Source organism: Mesoplodon densirostris, chromosome 11, assembly GCF_025265405.1.
Source record: "Mesoplodon densirostris isolate mMesDen1 chromosome 11, mMesDen1 primary haplotype, whole genome shotgun sequence".
Lineage (NCBI taxonomy): Eukaryota > Metazoa > Chordata > Mammalia > Artiodactyla > Ziphiidae > Mesoplodon > Mesoplodon densirostris.
The window spans coordinates 88,859,143-88,876,862 of record NC_082671.1 but is presented as its reverse complement, the minus strand read 5'-3'; positions in this window follow the sequence as shown (position 1 = coordinate 88,876,862).

The following is a 17,720-nucleotide window of genomic DNA, read 5'->3' as shown; positions in this document are numbered from 1 at the left end:
CTGCTGACCCCTCTGCCCAACATTGCCTGTGGCAGTGACCAGATTTGATTATGGATGTGGCATGTTTCGGTAGGCTCTGAACTTTCACTTCTGTTCCCGGTTGTACTGAGCCCTTCAAACCCACAGCTATGTTTGACAGCTTACTTTAAACTAGATCAGCAAATGTCCTCAGGGCCAAAGCAGCTCACCTCTCTAAAACCATAGCTCTTAAAATAATTCCTTACTATTCCATGTTAGAGCTTCAACACTTTTATGAAAGAGTTTTGTATCTTATCTAGTAATTTTAGTTGTTCTTGGCCTCCTCTTACTAGAAATGGACTTGTTCTGCATTACAATTTAACTTTTCAATTAAATGCATGTGTGTTGATTTCCTATCTAAATTATATGTTTCCTCGGTGCCAAATTATTCTTTGTACCTAATGCAGTGCTTAACCCATGGTAAACACTCAAGTAATATTTGACAGTAATTATGAAGACAGTACTGACTTCATAATCCAGCCAAACAGAAGCTTCAGATTGCAGAAATGGCCAAAGAATTATAAAATATCTGAAACACTGACTCTTAAAAATGATATTTCTTACCATAGAATACTTTGAAGTAATTATGATTGTAACATGATTGGAAAAAAAGGTAAAATCTAGAGTCTGTCTATAATATGTCTCTCTTTAGTCAGTTAAAAATATCTATGAGGCAAATGCAAAAGAAGTACAAACATGAAGGTCAGGGAGTGAGAAGAGGCACCATCATAAATATGTTTTTTCTAATTCTCCAGCAAGAGTTTAGGAATAAATTGCTTTACACCTTTGATTTCATTAATAGTATGGAGGACTTGTTCCAAGTGTTTGTGAAACCCACATAATTATGTTTTATTTACTACAGGTCCATCTCCACTTACAATGAGGTTATGTCCTGATAAGCCCACCCTACGTTGAAAATATCATAAGTCAAAATTACATTTAATACATCTCACCTACTGAACTTCAGGGCTTAGCCTAGCCTACCTTAAATGTGCTCAGAACACTTGCATGAGCCTTCAGTTGGGCAAAATCATCTAAAACAAAGTCTATTTTAGAATAAAGTGTTGACTATCTCATGCAATTCATTGGATATTGTATGGTTAAGTGAAACACAGATTGGTGCCTGGGCCCAGGATGGTTGTCAGTGTATCAGTTGTTCACCCTTGTCATCGTGGGGCTGACTGGGAGCTGTGGACCGTTCCTGCCCATCTCTCATCATATGTGAGAGCCTCATACCACATATTGCTAGGCAGGGGAAAGATAAAATTCAAAGTACCATTTCTACTGAATGAATATTGCTTTCACATCATCTAAAAGTCAAAAAAAAATCTTACGTTGAACCATCGTAAATCAGGGGAGCGTAAGTCCACAGGGAAAAGTAAGGTTGTTTTGTTCATGACTATTCACAGTACTGAGTTCATTGCTTAGTACAAAGCAGGTGCTAAATAAACTTTTATTAAATGAATGAATGGATGCAGTACATCCAGAGGCACAAGACCTGGTTCTGCCTCAGGGAATTTAAAACTTACACAGGGGGAAAGGGTGAGGGGCTCCCATTTGTTTAGCATTTTCCACATGCTGGTTTCCATGCATTAAATCATTTACTGCTTGCAAGGACCTCATGAGACGGCTACTATTACCATAATTTGTATGCACTTCTATCTGCTTTTCAAGATGAGGAAATTCAGTCTTACAGAAGATATGGAGCTTGCCCAGAGTCACATCGTTTTTAAATGGAAAAGCCAGTATTTGTCTGAATTCAGTGTTCATACTCTTTCTTGTATTCCACAAAGTCTCTCTACGAGTGAAACAAAAGTGATAAAATACAACACAAAATTAAATTTTAAAATGTCCAGGGGTGAGTATAAATGATTTAGAAATTCAAAAATTGAGAAGAGGGAAAATAAAATAGCCAGAACAGACTCATGGGGCAGTGGGGGTTTGAGGTAACTCCTAAAGTCTCTAGACATAGAGTAGGGCAGAGATCACTTCAGGAAAAGCAATTTCAGAAGTCCCATCAGGACTCTGTAAAGTCAACAAATGTGTTTTTTTTAAATGGTATTGTTTGATTAGCACTATAAATAATGTGGAGGCCAGAAATGTTTTACTCACAAGCCACATAACATAGCTTAGGCATTATATGGGCATGCAAAGAATGAGACTGATATGGTCTTGGCTTTCGCCCTACATATACTGAAAAATAATTGAGTGGGAAATGCTTAGGATATTCACACAATACTTTACTAATCTAAATGATAATACTCAATATCTGAGTCCGTGTTATGCCTAGTGATGACTGCATAGAAAATCATGAAGAGCCAATAATACATTCTGATTTCTGCAAAGAGCTAACGTGGTAATTTCACCACTTGATGAGAAGGAGGATGCTAATTGTCCAGTGCAAAATTGGCAATGACCTCTATGAAATGACTGGCTCTCTAGATTCAGACAAAATGTAGACAGGGTATCTTACTAGTTAAGCATTTCATTTTTCAAAGCAATGCTTACTGGCATTATGTTGATTTGAGAAACCCCATTTGACTGTTAATGAAAACTTAATGGAGCTGACATAAGTAAGATGATCTTAAGCCTGCCTCACTCTAAATTGCTTTTTTTTGTTGCCTTCTGGAAAATTGCTGGATCATTGAACACTGATGTCATGCCGGGGTATGGAAGAAGAACTGGTAAACAACATTGAGAAGGTGAAGGAGGTCCAGAATTCAGCCAGGCAGGTCTTAGGGTCATGTAAAAGATGAAGAAGTAGCAACCAGCAAATCAGAGCAAAGGCTACGAAATTAGTGATTTAGAAGTGATCAAGACAGACCTAATTTTGCTTCCCAGTTCTGCAATTTAATAACTGTTAATTTGGGGAAGTTACATCACAAAGATAGATTATAAAAATAGTGTCCACTGCAAATGCTTATTGTGAGGGTCAGACGGAAAAATTCAGGTAAAACACTTAGCATTGTGCTTGACACACATAATTTCTCAAAAAAGAATGACAGCTTTCTCTAATCATTCTTATCATCATCATCAACACTAACAGGGACAAACAAGACAAATGTATAGAAATTAAGATATGTGAAAGAAGGGAATTCCCTGGCAGTCCACTGGTTAGGACTCAGTGTTTTCACTGCTGAGCATGTGGGTTCAGTCCCTGGTGGGGGAACTAAGATCCCACAAGCTGGGCGGTGCAGCCAAAAAACAAACAAACAAACAAAAAGGTATGTGAAAGAAAAAGAAGGAATAACAAATTCTAGTACCACAAGACAGGCAAAGGTCAAAATTCTAGCACAGCTGTTCCTAGAATCACAAAATGTTGGAAGGGCATTTAGAGATCGTCGAGTCAAACATCTTCATTTTACAAATGAGCAGCCCAACACTAAGAAACGTCTCAGCAGTACAACTACTTTTGAAAACATTTTGGCAGTTTTTTATAACATTCAACATGGACTTACCATGTTTACACGGACAACCTAGTAAGTCCATTCGTAAGTATCTACCCAAGAGAAATAAAAACTTATGTTTACACAAAGACTTGCATGTAAATATTCACAGCTGCTTTATTCATAACAACCTAAATTGGAAACAATTAAATGTCCATCAACAGGAGAATAAATAAATAAATTTCATACAATAGAACACATTCAGCAATAAAAAATGAACTACTGGTACACACAACAGCATGGATGAATCTAAAAACATCATGCTGAGTAGAAGCAGTACAAAGGCGTACATACTGCCTGATTCTATTTATCTGAAGTTCTAGAGAACACATACTAATCTCTAGAGATCCAAAGAATAGGATTAGTTGTCTGATGCCTTGCGGGGAGAGAGGTAGGAAGTGAGAATTTGACTGTGAAGGAGCACAAGGGTACTTTTTGGAGTGATGGAAAAATTTTATATCTTTCATAAAATGTTTTGTATCTTGATTGTGCTGGTGGTTACAAAGTGCATAAATTTGTCAACACTCATTAAAACTGTACGCTTAAAATGGGTATATTTTATTGTATGTTAATTATACCTGAATAAAGTTGATTTTAAAACCAGAGCGAGAGAGACAAAGAAAGATGGCTTGATGCCTTACTCTTTTCAGGGGCAGAGCTAGGATTCCAAGCTAGGTCCTTGCTAGCTAGTTAGCTAAACTAGCACTTAGCTACTGCTCATTAGGCTGAGCTTTGCTCAGTAATCAGTGCATCTTGCTCTGCTTGCTCTTCTTCTGAGAGCTAGTCTGGTGAAATGGCATCAGCCTTGGCTTTGGCACAAAGATATGGTTTGGTGTCATGGCTTCGCAAAGCCATGGCCTTGGCCCGGTTGTTAGACCTCTCTGAGCTACCTTTTACTCATTTGTCAATTGGGGATAAAATTACTATCATAGAATTCCTATAAAGACAAAATAATATAGGTACTACCTGATGCATGACTGACTAAAGTTTTAAAATGAAAGCTATGAAATCTCTGGTCGTGTCTATCTGTAAGTATGTACGTATGTAAGAGACAGACCTACAGTCATTTTGGAAAAAGACCGGGGAATGGCCCTGGGCAAAACAGGCCTTGCAAGCTAAAGAACAAACGTCCTGGGGGCCTGAGTCCCAGAGACCAAAAAAAAAGACAAAATAATATAATACAAAAAGTGACCAGAAAATGACAGGCAATCAATAAATTGCAGCCAGCCATGACTACTATTAATTTCTTAAAAAGAACATCCCAGACCTGAAGCTATGCCACAAATAAATCTTGTCTTGTGAGGTTGAGAGAGAAAGCCCCCAGACTGCATGTATTCACTCATTCAACAAATAATACTCAGTGCCTATGATGTGCAAGGCTCTGTTCTAGCCTCTTAGGATTCAACAAAGAACAAAAGAGGTACAAATCAATAAACCAATGTATGTATATGTCAGGTGGCAATCTGTGCCAGGAAGAAAAATAAGCCAAGTAAGAGGGAAAGAGAATGAATGGGGGTGATAGGAAGATGCCATTTTATATGGGGTGCTTAGAAGCAGCAGACCTATTGGCATAATAGTTGAACAGAAACTTGAAAAAAAAAAAGGAGAGAAGGAGTTATGCAGAAAAGTAGTTGGATGGAAAGTATTGCAGACGGAGGAAAGAGCAGGGAAGACACTCTGACACAGAAGTCTGCTTGGCCCGTTCTGGGATCAGTGGGCCTGTATGTGTTGTTTTCACAATTTAGAGCAATGCCAGCTATTTGGGCAGCATGTGATGACAAGTAATTTACCAACTGTTCAGAACATTGAACTCTACTTCTGCACTATTTGTACTGGGATTTGCTCCATATACACAAATATTCATATCAAATTCCTATTGTTATCGTCATGCTTAGCTTTGGTGCCAGAAGGAAGTAGTTACTTATCTATGTGTGCTTTGTAAATGGTAACCATTTATTAAAATAAATAAAAATTAATAGATACTGGTCCAAATCAGTTGCCTCTTTGTCTAAGAGAGATGTGCATTCACACACTCAGCGTGAGTAGGAACAGCTGAACTCAAGGGTGCCATCTGTCATCATGGGAAATGATGTTCTCCATTCCCATCATGCACCTGGAAGCAGGCAAGACCCTGAAGACAGGCATGGAAGATGGAAGTGCACAGTTCCACCACTTCTCATTCTGATTTTCTCCTGTGTCTTAAGAATGAAAAGTGCAAGATCCAGAAACATGCTCTAAAATCATGCTTCCTTTATGTGCAGCATTCTCTGTTCATGAAGCTCCACAGAGTGGGGTACAGTGAAACAAGCCCAGCACCAGCACTGGAGGAGGAGGTGAACATCAGGGCTGAAGTCAGCCAGGACACTGGTTTCCTTTAAAAGTGACACTAAGACACTGAACACAGACCTGATGGCAACCAGTGACTTCTCTCCTGACTATTCCTAGTCATCCAAGGTTTCCTTCCAGGAGGAATCGAGAGAAGAGGACAAAAGCCAGAGGTGCTTCCTTATCTTCTGCTATGAGCACGATCCACTTGAACGCTGAAATGCTCTCTGGCCACGTACTGGGACACAGTGGAATCCAACCCCTGGAATGAAGCCTCGGGGGTCATTCTGGGGAGCACCAAGCTAAAGCCAGGCAGATCATGGCCCAGGGTGGTTAAGAAGTGCAGGCAGGGTGCGAGCAAGCAAACCACAAGAGTCACTAGAAACAAATGTTGGCATCAGTGATAAATATAAGTAGAGTCAGGATCCATCAGCGACAAAATGAAGACCCAAGTGGAGATCCAAGGGAGCAGTCCTCTTTCGTTCTCAGGGAAAGAATATTTTGGCGAGGATCCTTTTAAAAGGCTGAGAAAACTCTTTCTCAATTCTGTTGCTTTACATCTTAAAGTAACTATTCACAGCCGATCTCATTCACCTTGGTAATCTGCACCTAAACTCTGCTTTCATTAGCAGAGACAGTGAAAGCTGGTTGTGTTAACAAATGTTCTAAAGAAAAAATAATCGCAGAAGAGCGCAGTGAGAGACTCAGTTTTTCTGTGGGAAGATCTTGAGTGTTTAGTCAATTCAGCCCACTCGCATAGACTAAACATTAAATAAACTGATTGCAGTTTATTTGGCTATTGCTAAACCACAAAAGCACTGAGCTGAAATCCAAATTTAATTTTAGACAAGCATGAAGACAGGACACTGCTTACTTTCCTGAATTCACTGAATGTTGCATAGAACTGTCCCACACGTGGGCCAACCAATGGTGCTTCACACACATGTGGATAAAGTTCTAACAAAAGCTGCTGTTGAATCTATGTTGATTTGTATATAAAGTTATCAAAAACCAGAAAATTAAAAGGAAGCAGAAATGTTATAAAGCATTACCTAAGTTCAATGCTATTGCATGTAAGTGATATTGGCAATACATAGAAAGCTCTGTATTTTAAAACTTTAATTCAAAATTGAAAATAAATGGTTATAATAATATTGATGAATAACAATAGATACTGACTGGGTGTTTTACATTTTTATAAGTACTCCACATACCACTTTTCAAAAATAGCTTATATTTCTCAGTACACAACAGTTTCAAAGTGTTGTCAGGAAAGTTCACTAGTTTAATCCTCATAAAAACCCTGAAAGATAAATATGATTACCATGCCAGCCATTTTCCTGAAGAAACCAAAACTTTGATATGGTAAATTATTTTCCCAACTTTCTACAGGCAAGCACCAATGGCACACCAAATTGGTACAAAAAATCATTTTTGATTCCAAAATCCTTTACAAGTTTCCCATTCTGCCTTTTCCGGTAAAACCTGAAAACAATTTGACACAAATAAAACTGATGAGTGAAGACTCTCCTCATATGCAAGGCATATTTCATGATCATAAATACTAAATATGACTTTTTTGTTTTGTGTGTGTGTGTATGAAAGAGAGAGAGAGAGGGAAAGAGAGGCAGCCCTCAGGGGAGGGAATGAACTGTTTCATTTAGTCACTATGCCTTTCTCTGCACTCCACCCCCTCAACACACACTCTTTTTTTTTTTTTAACCATTTTTGTATCTTAGAGTTACCCATTTCCCTTACCAAACTCTCCGAAGCTGGTTAGCTAGCATTTTCCAAAATCCGTAAAATCATAGTCCTCAATATTAAAGAGGTTTTGCTGATATCTATTCTAATACATAAGTCTCTGGTGTAAATTAAATGGTGCATTTTAAGACTGGTTCACCCAAGCAATGATAACTATGCAGTCTCACTGAACTTATTAACTTAATCAATGCTTCTATTAATTTTAAATATATAATTTTTAAGGTATATCATACACATAGGACAACATGTGAGAAGATCTTGCTGTTATATATATAGTGGTAAGGTAAAACAGAATGCCATGTAGCACAAAGATGGTAAGGAGGTTTCCATTACAATCCTACTCCAACTGATTGGTAGCTGCTGCCTGAAGCTGTGTTTTGTAAATTAACCTGAGGCCAAGACCAGAACCCAAGAAAGGGAATACAGAGATTGATTAAGAATGTCTGTCATGGTTTCAGGAGTGGGGAGTTATACTTCTCATCCTGAAGGTATTCTATCTTGCCAGACTAAGAAATAAAATATTAAATGTCTTTCATTAAAAGGCAAATTCATAATTTACATGCCAGTCTATAAAGAGAATCACATACTTATTTCTAACTCCCTGAGGTTGACTTCTGGATGGACTCCAAGTGATGGTTTTAATCAATGGTACATTGGGTAATTTTAGAGCCTGAGAATAGCCCCAGTCTGGCATCTGACTGTGGGTACGTTTCAGTATGTGGGGCAGTAAAGCAGAGATGTTGGAAAAGAGAAAAAGGAAGGGAAAAGAGTGTACTTCAAGACCGATCAGGATATTTAGAAGTGCGTTTGCTAAATACTGGCAACGTCTGACATGGGTCCTGCCACATCAAAGTTCAACACATGCAGTCAGTCCAAGTGTTTAGCATGTCACTCTCCTTCCTACCTTTGGCCCCTGCTTTCAGCCCCTGCTTTCAGCCCCTCGACTCTCTCCAATTCACTTGTGACCCTGTTTGAACCTACAGAGGCTCAGCATGAAGTTCATACATTAACAGTGAAATGCAAAACAGTTTAATTAAATAAAAATTGCAAATCACTCTCTTATTTTTCTCCTAGTGTCATTTCATTAGGTCTGTCTTTTCTGAAACTGCCTACATTTGCAGAGTTAACCTTTAACTTTCCTATGGGTTTGGACAGAGAGTTGGTTCTTTGTTTGTAGTATCTTAACATCTAGAAGACAAAGAATATAAATGAAAAGAAGAACGAATATCCAAGCCCTCCCTTCCCTTCCAATTGCCAAGAAAATGCAAGAGCCTCTGTTTCTCCTTTATTTGCCATTCATAAATAAAAGCAGATCCCTTTTAGGAGTTGGTGTGAGGTGATAAAATCACTGAGGTGTCCCTGACTTAAGTCTCAAATGTGCTACCTTGACAAATAAAGTACAGTTTCAGAACTCAATCCCCTTTTGATCATTTCAGCTTTCAAGATCTTTGGTGCTGGAGGTAGTTACAGGAATATTCAGTAGACAGATACAATCATTCCTGTTTATAAAGTTCCTGTAAAAAAAGAAAGCAGACCAAGTCTCCCTACTGTGGATTGTGGATTGAAATATATTTAGCCAATGAAAATGCAAGCCACAGAAGACACTGGAGAGAGGGTATAGTGTGTATTTCTTGGCCAGGAGGTCACTGGGCCTTGAAATGCAAGGAGTTAAAGAGGAAAATTTGCTCACTGCCGTCTCCTTCAATTAACCCCCCAGGAAAATGCTCTCATTAATCACTTGCTACTTCAGACATGACTTTCTAGCCCTTGTTTCATGTGCATAATCATATTCCTCTTTTCATCATACAATCATCTTTTGGGTACCATAAATCTGGAAGCATGTTGGGGAGACATAAATAAACCAAGCCCTGCCTTTAAAAAAGAGATCACATTTTTTGCGGTGCAGAAAATAATGTCATTTAGTCAGGTCTCTGCTCATATACCCCCTCCTCAGAGCAGCCTTCCGTCACTCTGCCACTTAAAATAGCAACTCCCTGAAGTCCTCTATTTTCTTCTTCTGTGTATTTTTTTTTCACTGCACTTACAACTTCCTGGAATTACATTACATTTGTTTATTGTCAGTCTCCTCCAATAGAATGCAAATTCCATGAAGGTAGAGATTTTGCGATTCTTATGTTTTGTTCTCTGCTGTATTTTCAGATCCAAGAGTTTTCTGGCATATAGGAAGCTCTCAATGAATATTTGCAAGATGGTTGAATTCATGGGTGCATGAGCTGCAGACAGCTTACATGGTGGTTAAAACTTGAGTTCTGACGTCAGACATCTGGGTTTGAATTTTGTTTACACAGATTACCTTCAGAAAATTATTCACTTACCTAAAGTCTCAGTTTTCGTTTTTCTGTTATATGAAGATAACAATAATACTTAGCTCATAAGTTGCTTGTGCCTGATGTATAATTAGTATTCAGTAAATAGCACATATTATTACAATAGAGGCATGGACACAAAACAAGAAAGTACAAAGTCAGAGAACACTCCAGCTGTGTCTTAAAAACAGGGAGGGTACAACCTGTAGAAGGGACAGCATAGACAAAAGTACACGGACATGAAACAATTCAAAGCTTTTTAAGGATGATGGAATGAAGAAGCTAAGGCAGCAATACAGAATGCCCGATCATCCAAAGATGCCCAAGGACAATGTCATAACCCTGGCTGGACCAGAGCCTCATAACACGCTTTCATCAATCACAGAAAGAAAATCCTATCTTCTCTCTTCAATAATAGGACTCAGCAATATTTAATAAATTGGGAAACTCTAGAAGAGTCTTTTCTCTAGCTAAACACCATACGTGCTCCTAGGACTTAAGAAGATGAAGAGATGGAGGATGGTAAAAGACAAAAAATCTGAGCCTATCCCACTGGCCACAAGCCCTTTAAACTTGCTTGGACCTCCCCACCCCATGCACTACCCATCTGAAAAATGCAAGTTACAAAGAGCAATGATAATGGAAAGGTCGTCTGGAACTCCCTTTCGCCCATTCTTGACCTGCTTGCCCGCTGAACCGTCTTCAGCTAACTCTGAGTTCTTCCTAAGTAACTCAGTCTCAATCCCTACCTCTGTTTCACTGACCATGAAGTCTTATAAGCCACCACTGGGGACTGGGGTTTGGGCCTCTTCTGTTGTAAGGGGGCTTGACTTAGTCTTTTGGCAGCCAGGATTCCTTTACTACATTGGGCAGAAGCATCTTTCTGGAACCTCAAGACTTAGATGCCAGGCTCTACCTCAATCCATGAAGTCTACACCCAAATAATTAACCCCAGCCATTGTCTCTCAACCTCACCTACAATGAAGAATGTGGAATCAGGAGACATGGATTCAATTCCAGTTATACCCCTTATAATTATACTCCAAGACCGATATGGGATTTCTCTGGTTAAGGATACCCAATAGGCAATACAAGGGAGACCAAGACCTTTGACCATCTCCGCCTTGGAGGGCATCAGAGGCAGGTACTGAGGCCCAGGAGAGGGGACCCTGACTGCCTGTGTTTGAAGGAAGTCCAGTTGGGCAGGTAGCATATGGTACCTTGAGGAACTGCAGCAGGGAGCAGTGAAGACTTACACAGCAGGTGCTATTGAGGGACTTTGACACAGAGTTAGAGGAGCCTTAGCAGATTGGGTAGCCTGAGATAAGGGGGACCAAACATCCAGTATTGCTCAGATAGTGTGATGAGCAAGCTGGAGAAACAGGGGCATGGATCAGTAGGTAAGTCCAGCTTCCTGGTGACCTGAAAGATCTAGGTATTTCCTGTGAGACTGAAAGAAGCATTGTAGGGCACTATTTTGAGTTACCATGCTAAAGAAAGAACTTTTAGCATGTGGGGCAGTGTTGAAGTTTACTTGCAAGAACTGAACATGTAGGTAATATGTAGAGATAAAAATCTTGATTCCCCCAGGTCACCTGTTCCACCTCTTTTTTGTGGTTTCCTACCTCTCTATCTCCGTTTCCTTATCTATAAAATAGACTCAAAATGTTTTCCATCTGACTGAATTTTGGAAAGATAACATGATATTCAAGTTAAAGCCTTATAACAGTGCATGGATTATATAAGCAACTGATAAATGTTCATTCTGTGTGTTAGTTTCTAAGATATATATCATTAATTAAGATTTAATTAGCAACTTTTTGGCCAGCCATTCTAAGTCCTTTACATTAATTACTTCATTAAATCCTTAAACAATCCTATGAAATCTGTACTATCACCTCCACTTTGCAGATAAGGAAACTGAGGCATATCCAGTGAAAGCCACTAGTCCCAGGTCACACTGTTAGCAAAAGGCAAGCTGAGGTGTAAGCCTAGGCAACCCAGTTTCAGACCCTGAATTCTAAACACTCTGCTTACTCTGCTGCCCCTCTAGATAAGGGGTGTAGTATTGCCCTCTGAGAGTCAAGCTATGAAATAAACACGGCAACATGCAAAATCCCTCCAAGGAGTCAGAATCACCATCTGGCTAGAGTCAGCCTTCCCTGTAAACTCACTAGAGTTATTAATGCGGTGATCTTAAAAGGGGAGTTGGTCAACCATGGAACACGAAAAAATGAGACTCCCAGAGACAAAGACTAGCAGTGCATGTACAACCCTAAGCAGGGGTGAGGGAGCCTTTGGTCACCAGACAAAAATATTAAGGCCAGCACTCCTACAGAAGAGAAAAAGTGCCCCAGATATCTTAGCTGAGGTATTCTTCTTATGATCAACCAATTCTCTTTGGAGTGATGTTATGCTCGCCAAGAAAACGTTTGATTAGTTTGCCTATAGAAAAAACAAAAAATGTGTTGCTCTGGGGATTCAAGTATTTTGGGTAACTTTAAAAAATAAAAACAAAAACAGGATTCTCGCTTAAATACCAATCTTTGCTGTATTTATTTAGTGTACTCTTCCCCTGAAAGCTTTCTCTGCCATCAGTCAACATAAAATTAAGCCTTTGAAGTGGAAGGCCAGACATATGCAATTATACAGAGAATCCACTAAGGTAAAGACCGCCACACAAGGGCTCTTACAGCCAGATGGTCAACCTCCCCTGGTGAAATGCATTCACCCCATTGACCACCTTTGCAATGTCATCATGGCTCAAGATAGGGCTAAGCCGGCCACAAGATCATTAATGCTGAATCCTGGTGTTAGACTAGGGAATTGTAAATCCTTCTAACAGTCTGTCCTAAGATTAGGGTTGGTGAGACTGAGCCTACACATGGGCGCTTGTGGCTTCAAAAATTAGCCATGATTGCAAATAGGGAGGAAGAAACTAAAAACAGGGAAGGACAAGTGTCCTGCTAACAGTGGCACCAGTCAAATCATTTAACTGCTCTGAGCCTTAGTTTCCACATAGAAAGCATTTTAGATGAAATGTCTGCTTCACTTACCTCTATAAGCACCTCTATAAGAATCAAAACCTATATGAAATCATCCTGTGAACTGTATGTAACTCCATCATACTAAAAAGTGCTAAGGTGGACCTCGAGTGTATGATGGCTGTCATTTACACAGCACTTATCACACACCAGGTACTGTTCCAAGTCATTTTTTTGTGTTAACTTATTTCATGCTCACAATCACCCTGTCGTAAATACTATAATGTGTCACCTAGAAACTGCCTGCAGGACAGACAAGCAGCCAAGTCACTTCATTCCCCAGCTACCACAGCAGTGCTGGTGACTGACCACTCAGAGCTAAGTTGCTCTCAAGAAATTGCTTTCAGCCAAAGGGCACTACCTCACCAAAGGTTATGACCCCTGTCTGGGGATAGCCCACTTCCAGTAACTAGTTGTCATGGGTGAGAGGGGACGAAGTCTCAGCCCCCTTGCCTTAATATGAGACCACTCTGAAGGGCCATCCATCCCCACAGATCCCCGTGGGAAGGGCTGAGGCCCCAACGGTACCTGCATCACAGGTCAACTTCTCACTAGGCCCCTTCCTGCCCCTCTCACTCCCTTACAATGCTACTCCCGGGAGCCTTCCCCAGTGCATCATCTCTCACAGATAGCTGCCTCAGAGCGTGTTTGAGGGGGTACGAAATTTAAGACAGACACGGTGGATTATTATTATTATTATTCTCATTTTAGAGAGGTGAAGTAATTTGTTCAAGTTCACACATCTAGTAAGTAGCAGAGCCAAGATTTGAAACCTCGCCACCTAGAAACATCTAGAAAATGTTCTGACTGTAATATTTGGCTCAGGAATTCCTCGGCATGAATGGACTGCTTGTGTTTGATGTGTACCTTGATTAATGGTTGGGCTAGAAGCTGAGCCCTAGGAGCTAGACGTTGGTTGCTGCCATAACTTCAGAGGCAGGGAAAAGCTACTCCGAAAAAAATAGCAAGACAGATTTGTAGCTGAGTATTTAGAGATTAACCCAGAATGAGGGAGATGGGAGGAAAGAGAGTGCAGGGAGAGATGAGGCAATTTAATTGGGCGGATGCTGTGGGCTGTGTGATGTGTCCCTTCCTGTGACATGCCTCCGTCCAAATATCTTCAGTGAAATCTACCCAACTCAGGACATGTTGGTAGTGTATTCATTTACTAGAGCTGCCATAACAAAGTACCACAACCTGACTAGATAAAGAACAGAAATTCATCGTCACAGTTCTGGAGGCTAGATGTCCAAGATCAAGGTCTCAGTAAGGTTGTTTCCTTCTGGCTGTGCAGAAAGGATCTGTTCCATGCCTCTTCCCGAGCTTCTGGCAAACATTGGTGTTTCTTGGTGTATAGAAGCCTCACCATGATCTGTGCCTTCATCTTCACAAAGAGTTCTCCTTGCATCTGTATCTGTGTCCAAATTTCCTCTTCTTATAAGGATGCCAGTTATACTGGATGAAGGGCTCACCCCATTCCTGTATGACTTCATCTTAACTTAACTGCATTTGTAACAGCTCGATTTCCAAGTAAGGCCACACTCTGAGGTACTGGGGGTTAGGACTTTAACACATGAATTTTTGCTGTATACAATTCAACCCATAACTGGTATGGATTGACTTTCTGGTGGAAATATTTAAAGAGTTTGACTTCTACATCTGGGTTGACATGGAAGTAAATAGAAACCACAAGATGTGGTCAGTAGAACTGTGAGAAAAAATTCTGGCATGGCCTAGTGCTTTCCCAATTTGAGGAATTGGGGTTAGAGGCAAGCCTGCCCACGTTTGAAAGACTGGCAGACTGACCTCAACTCTGATGACAGTGTCTGGAAATGAAGTCATTTCAAGGACCACTATCCATTGCCTCCCCACTATGACCTTCAGACCTTATACAACCAACTCTATCCTCCCAACGCTCCAAAACCATCATCTACTCCTATAAATCTGCAGGTCCATTGAAGGGAGAATTTCTTCTACCTCTTTTACATCTTCTGCATGTCTAGCACACAGGGAAACGCCCTACTGGAGGTTGATTACTGGGAGATTTCTGCAAGGGAGTTCGTAGTACCTAGATTGCTTGTGAACACATACAATTTGTGGTGATGTAGCACTGCAATGGCTAGACTGATACACATCATTTTTCTTGGTGTCTGATTTAAAGAAAATCTCATAGCACAAGAAATATAGCAGTATATGGTACGGGAATTTCCTACTCAAGTGGTCGGAGCTAAAAACCCAGCTCTATCACCTATTAGCTGTGTGACTTTGGGCAATTTACTTAATCTTCCTGTGCTTCATTTCCCTTGTCTGTAAAATGGGGATAATAACAGATCTCATCTCAATGGGCTGTTGAGGGAACTAGTTGAGTTAAACTAAGTAAAATTCTTAGAGTGTTGGCTCTCACATAGTAAGCTCTCAATAAATGGCAGCTATTAGAGTGTCACAATAGCTACTCTCCTTCATACTATCAAAACGTGGTACTGCAACACTTATACGAGATGGTCAAATTAAGTATAACACTTAAAATTAAGTAGAACAGAGGAAATAGGTCTGCCTTGTAAGACTCATAACCATGGGTGAAACTTAAATCATTGGTCAGGGGCCAGGCAATATTCACAAGATACTTAGGCCATTATACATATTTCAGATAGAAACTTCCTGAGCCCAGAACCCACATTATCAACCAACTCAACTACATAACCAAAAATAAAAATCATGGCTCAAGCACTGATGATAATAACTTAATTATATGATGTCTATCAACATCATTAAATAGACAATCTGATGGCTTAAGAATATAAATACTAGATCAAGATGCAATTTCAGAGTAACCATTACCTTTCTCCCATTTTAAAAATGTCTTGGGGGAAAAAACCAATGGCACCTCATAGACAAGAGCTGTAATGAAAAAACTGGTAACAAGAAGTAAGGTATCTATTTGATAATAAAAGCCAGAGATCTGATCTACTCACCACATTTGGCTCTTTAAAAAAAAGCTCCAAAATGGTGGGGTTCTTGTCTTAGCAAGTCTGTCATGATCTCAGACATTTCTTAGAAATACCACATTTAGAAGACAGAAGAGGTTCCTCATCTGCAAAATAAGAAAATAAAGGTCAGTATTTCAAGGCATCATTGGAGAATCAAAGTGAGATAATTTACATAAAGGCAATTTGAAAACTATAAAATGTATATATGGTAGTTATTATTATACTTATAGAGGGAATTATGACTTATCAATAATTACTAGATACTATTATGTGAAAATAGAATAAAATAATTTGAGTAACACATGCCCACGTTTGAAGGAAGGCAGGCAGCTATAGTTAGACCTGGTTACTACAAAGGAAACAGAAGCTCAAGATAACATACATACACACATGGCAAAAGCAGGACGGGAACAGTCCTTTCTGATTTCTGATCTTGTCTCTGTCCTTTAGGATTCCTTTAGAAAAGGAACATGCATGTATGTTACCTTGAGCTTCAGTCTCTCAACTTAGCTTTTCCTGTCATCATCATGCACATTTTTCTTTTATCGGTAAATAAAACATAATTCAAGCTAAGTTCCTCCCTTTTTGTAAATGAAAGTCAGCTCAAAAATATGAAAGAGGTAGCAAAGTTCATACCTCTCCCATAATATCTTACCTAATGTCTTCCAGGGAGAACCCAAATTAGAACCATTTATCTGAGTCAAAGCTCGGTGTCTAGAAGGCCATCACACCACTTAACTATGCTGCATAACAAAACACCCCCAAACTAATTAGCTTTAATAAGTACTTCTTATTGCTCAGAAGTTTATGGATGAACTGGGCAGTCCTCCTGGTCTCAGCTGAGTTCACTTGTGCATCTGTGGTCAGTGTTGGACTCTGTGAGAAACTCTGTTGCCCCTGGTAGAGCTCTCACATGTATCTGTGGGATGACTTGCTGTAGACTGGTCTAGATTGGCCTCAGCTGGGACAATTAGTCACTCCTTGTGATGCTTCACCTTCCAGGAGGCTATCCCAGCCTTGTTCTTTATGGCAGCGGCAGGGGTCTGAGATAAACAAAAGTGGGCATGGCCTCCTGAGGCCAGGACTTAGAACTAGAACTTCGCTCCTTCCACTGCATTCTGTTAGCCAAAGCAAGTCACAAAGACCAGCCTGAAATCAGGGACTAGGGAAAGAAATGCCACCTTTTGATATGATCAGCTGGAAATCACACAGCAAAGAAAGTGGATATGGGGAGAGTTGGAGAATTAGCCATCTTTGCAAGTATTCTACTGTATCCAGTAATATGTTATATCACAGAGGATGGGGAAGTAGAATATTAGACATTTGCCTTGATTAGTTGGTCTTCACTTTGCAGGATGGAAAGCTCTCAGTTAATCAGGCAAGGGATTTGATAATAAAATATGATAATTTACTCATCTTTATATTCCCAACACTTAGCATGGCATCAGGCAAATTGTAGGCATTCCACAAAAATGATTAATAATGATAAAAGAAATGATAGTGGAAAATTACTCTATTAGAAATCAGAAATCAGCTGAATCACAATTCAACTATGCCAAATTACCTGTGTGACTTTGGAAGGAAATAATTCAGCCTCTCTGGGATTTTTAGAGACAAACTGGGCGTTCTCTAAATTATTCCTTCCTTCCTTCCCTCCTTCCCACCTTCCTTTTTTCCTTCCTTCCTTTTTCTTTCTTTCTTTCTCTCTTCCTTTCATTTTAAAATATTAAGTCTGTAAGAACCCTAGAAATTATGTAGTTGCAACCCACTCATTATATAGATAGGGAAATCAAGGCTAAGAAAATGAATCAA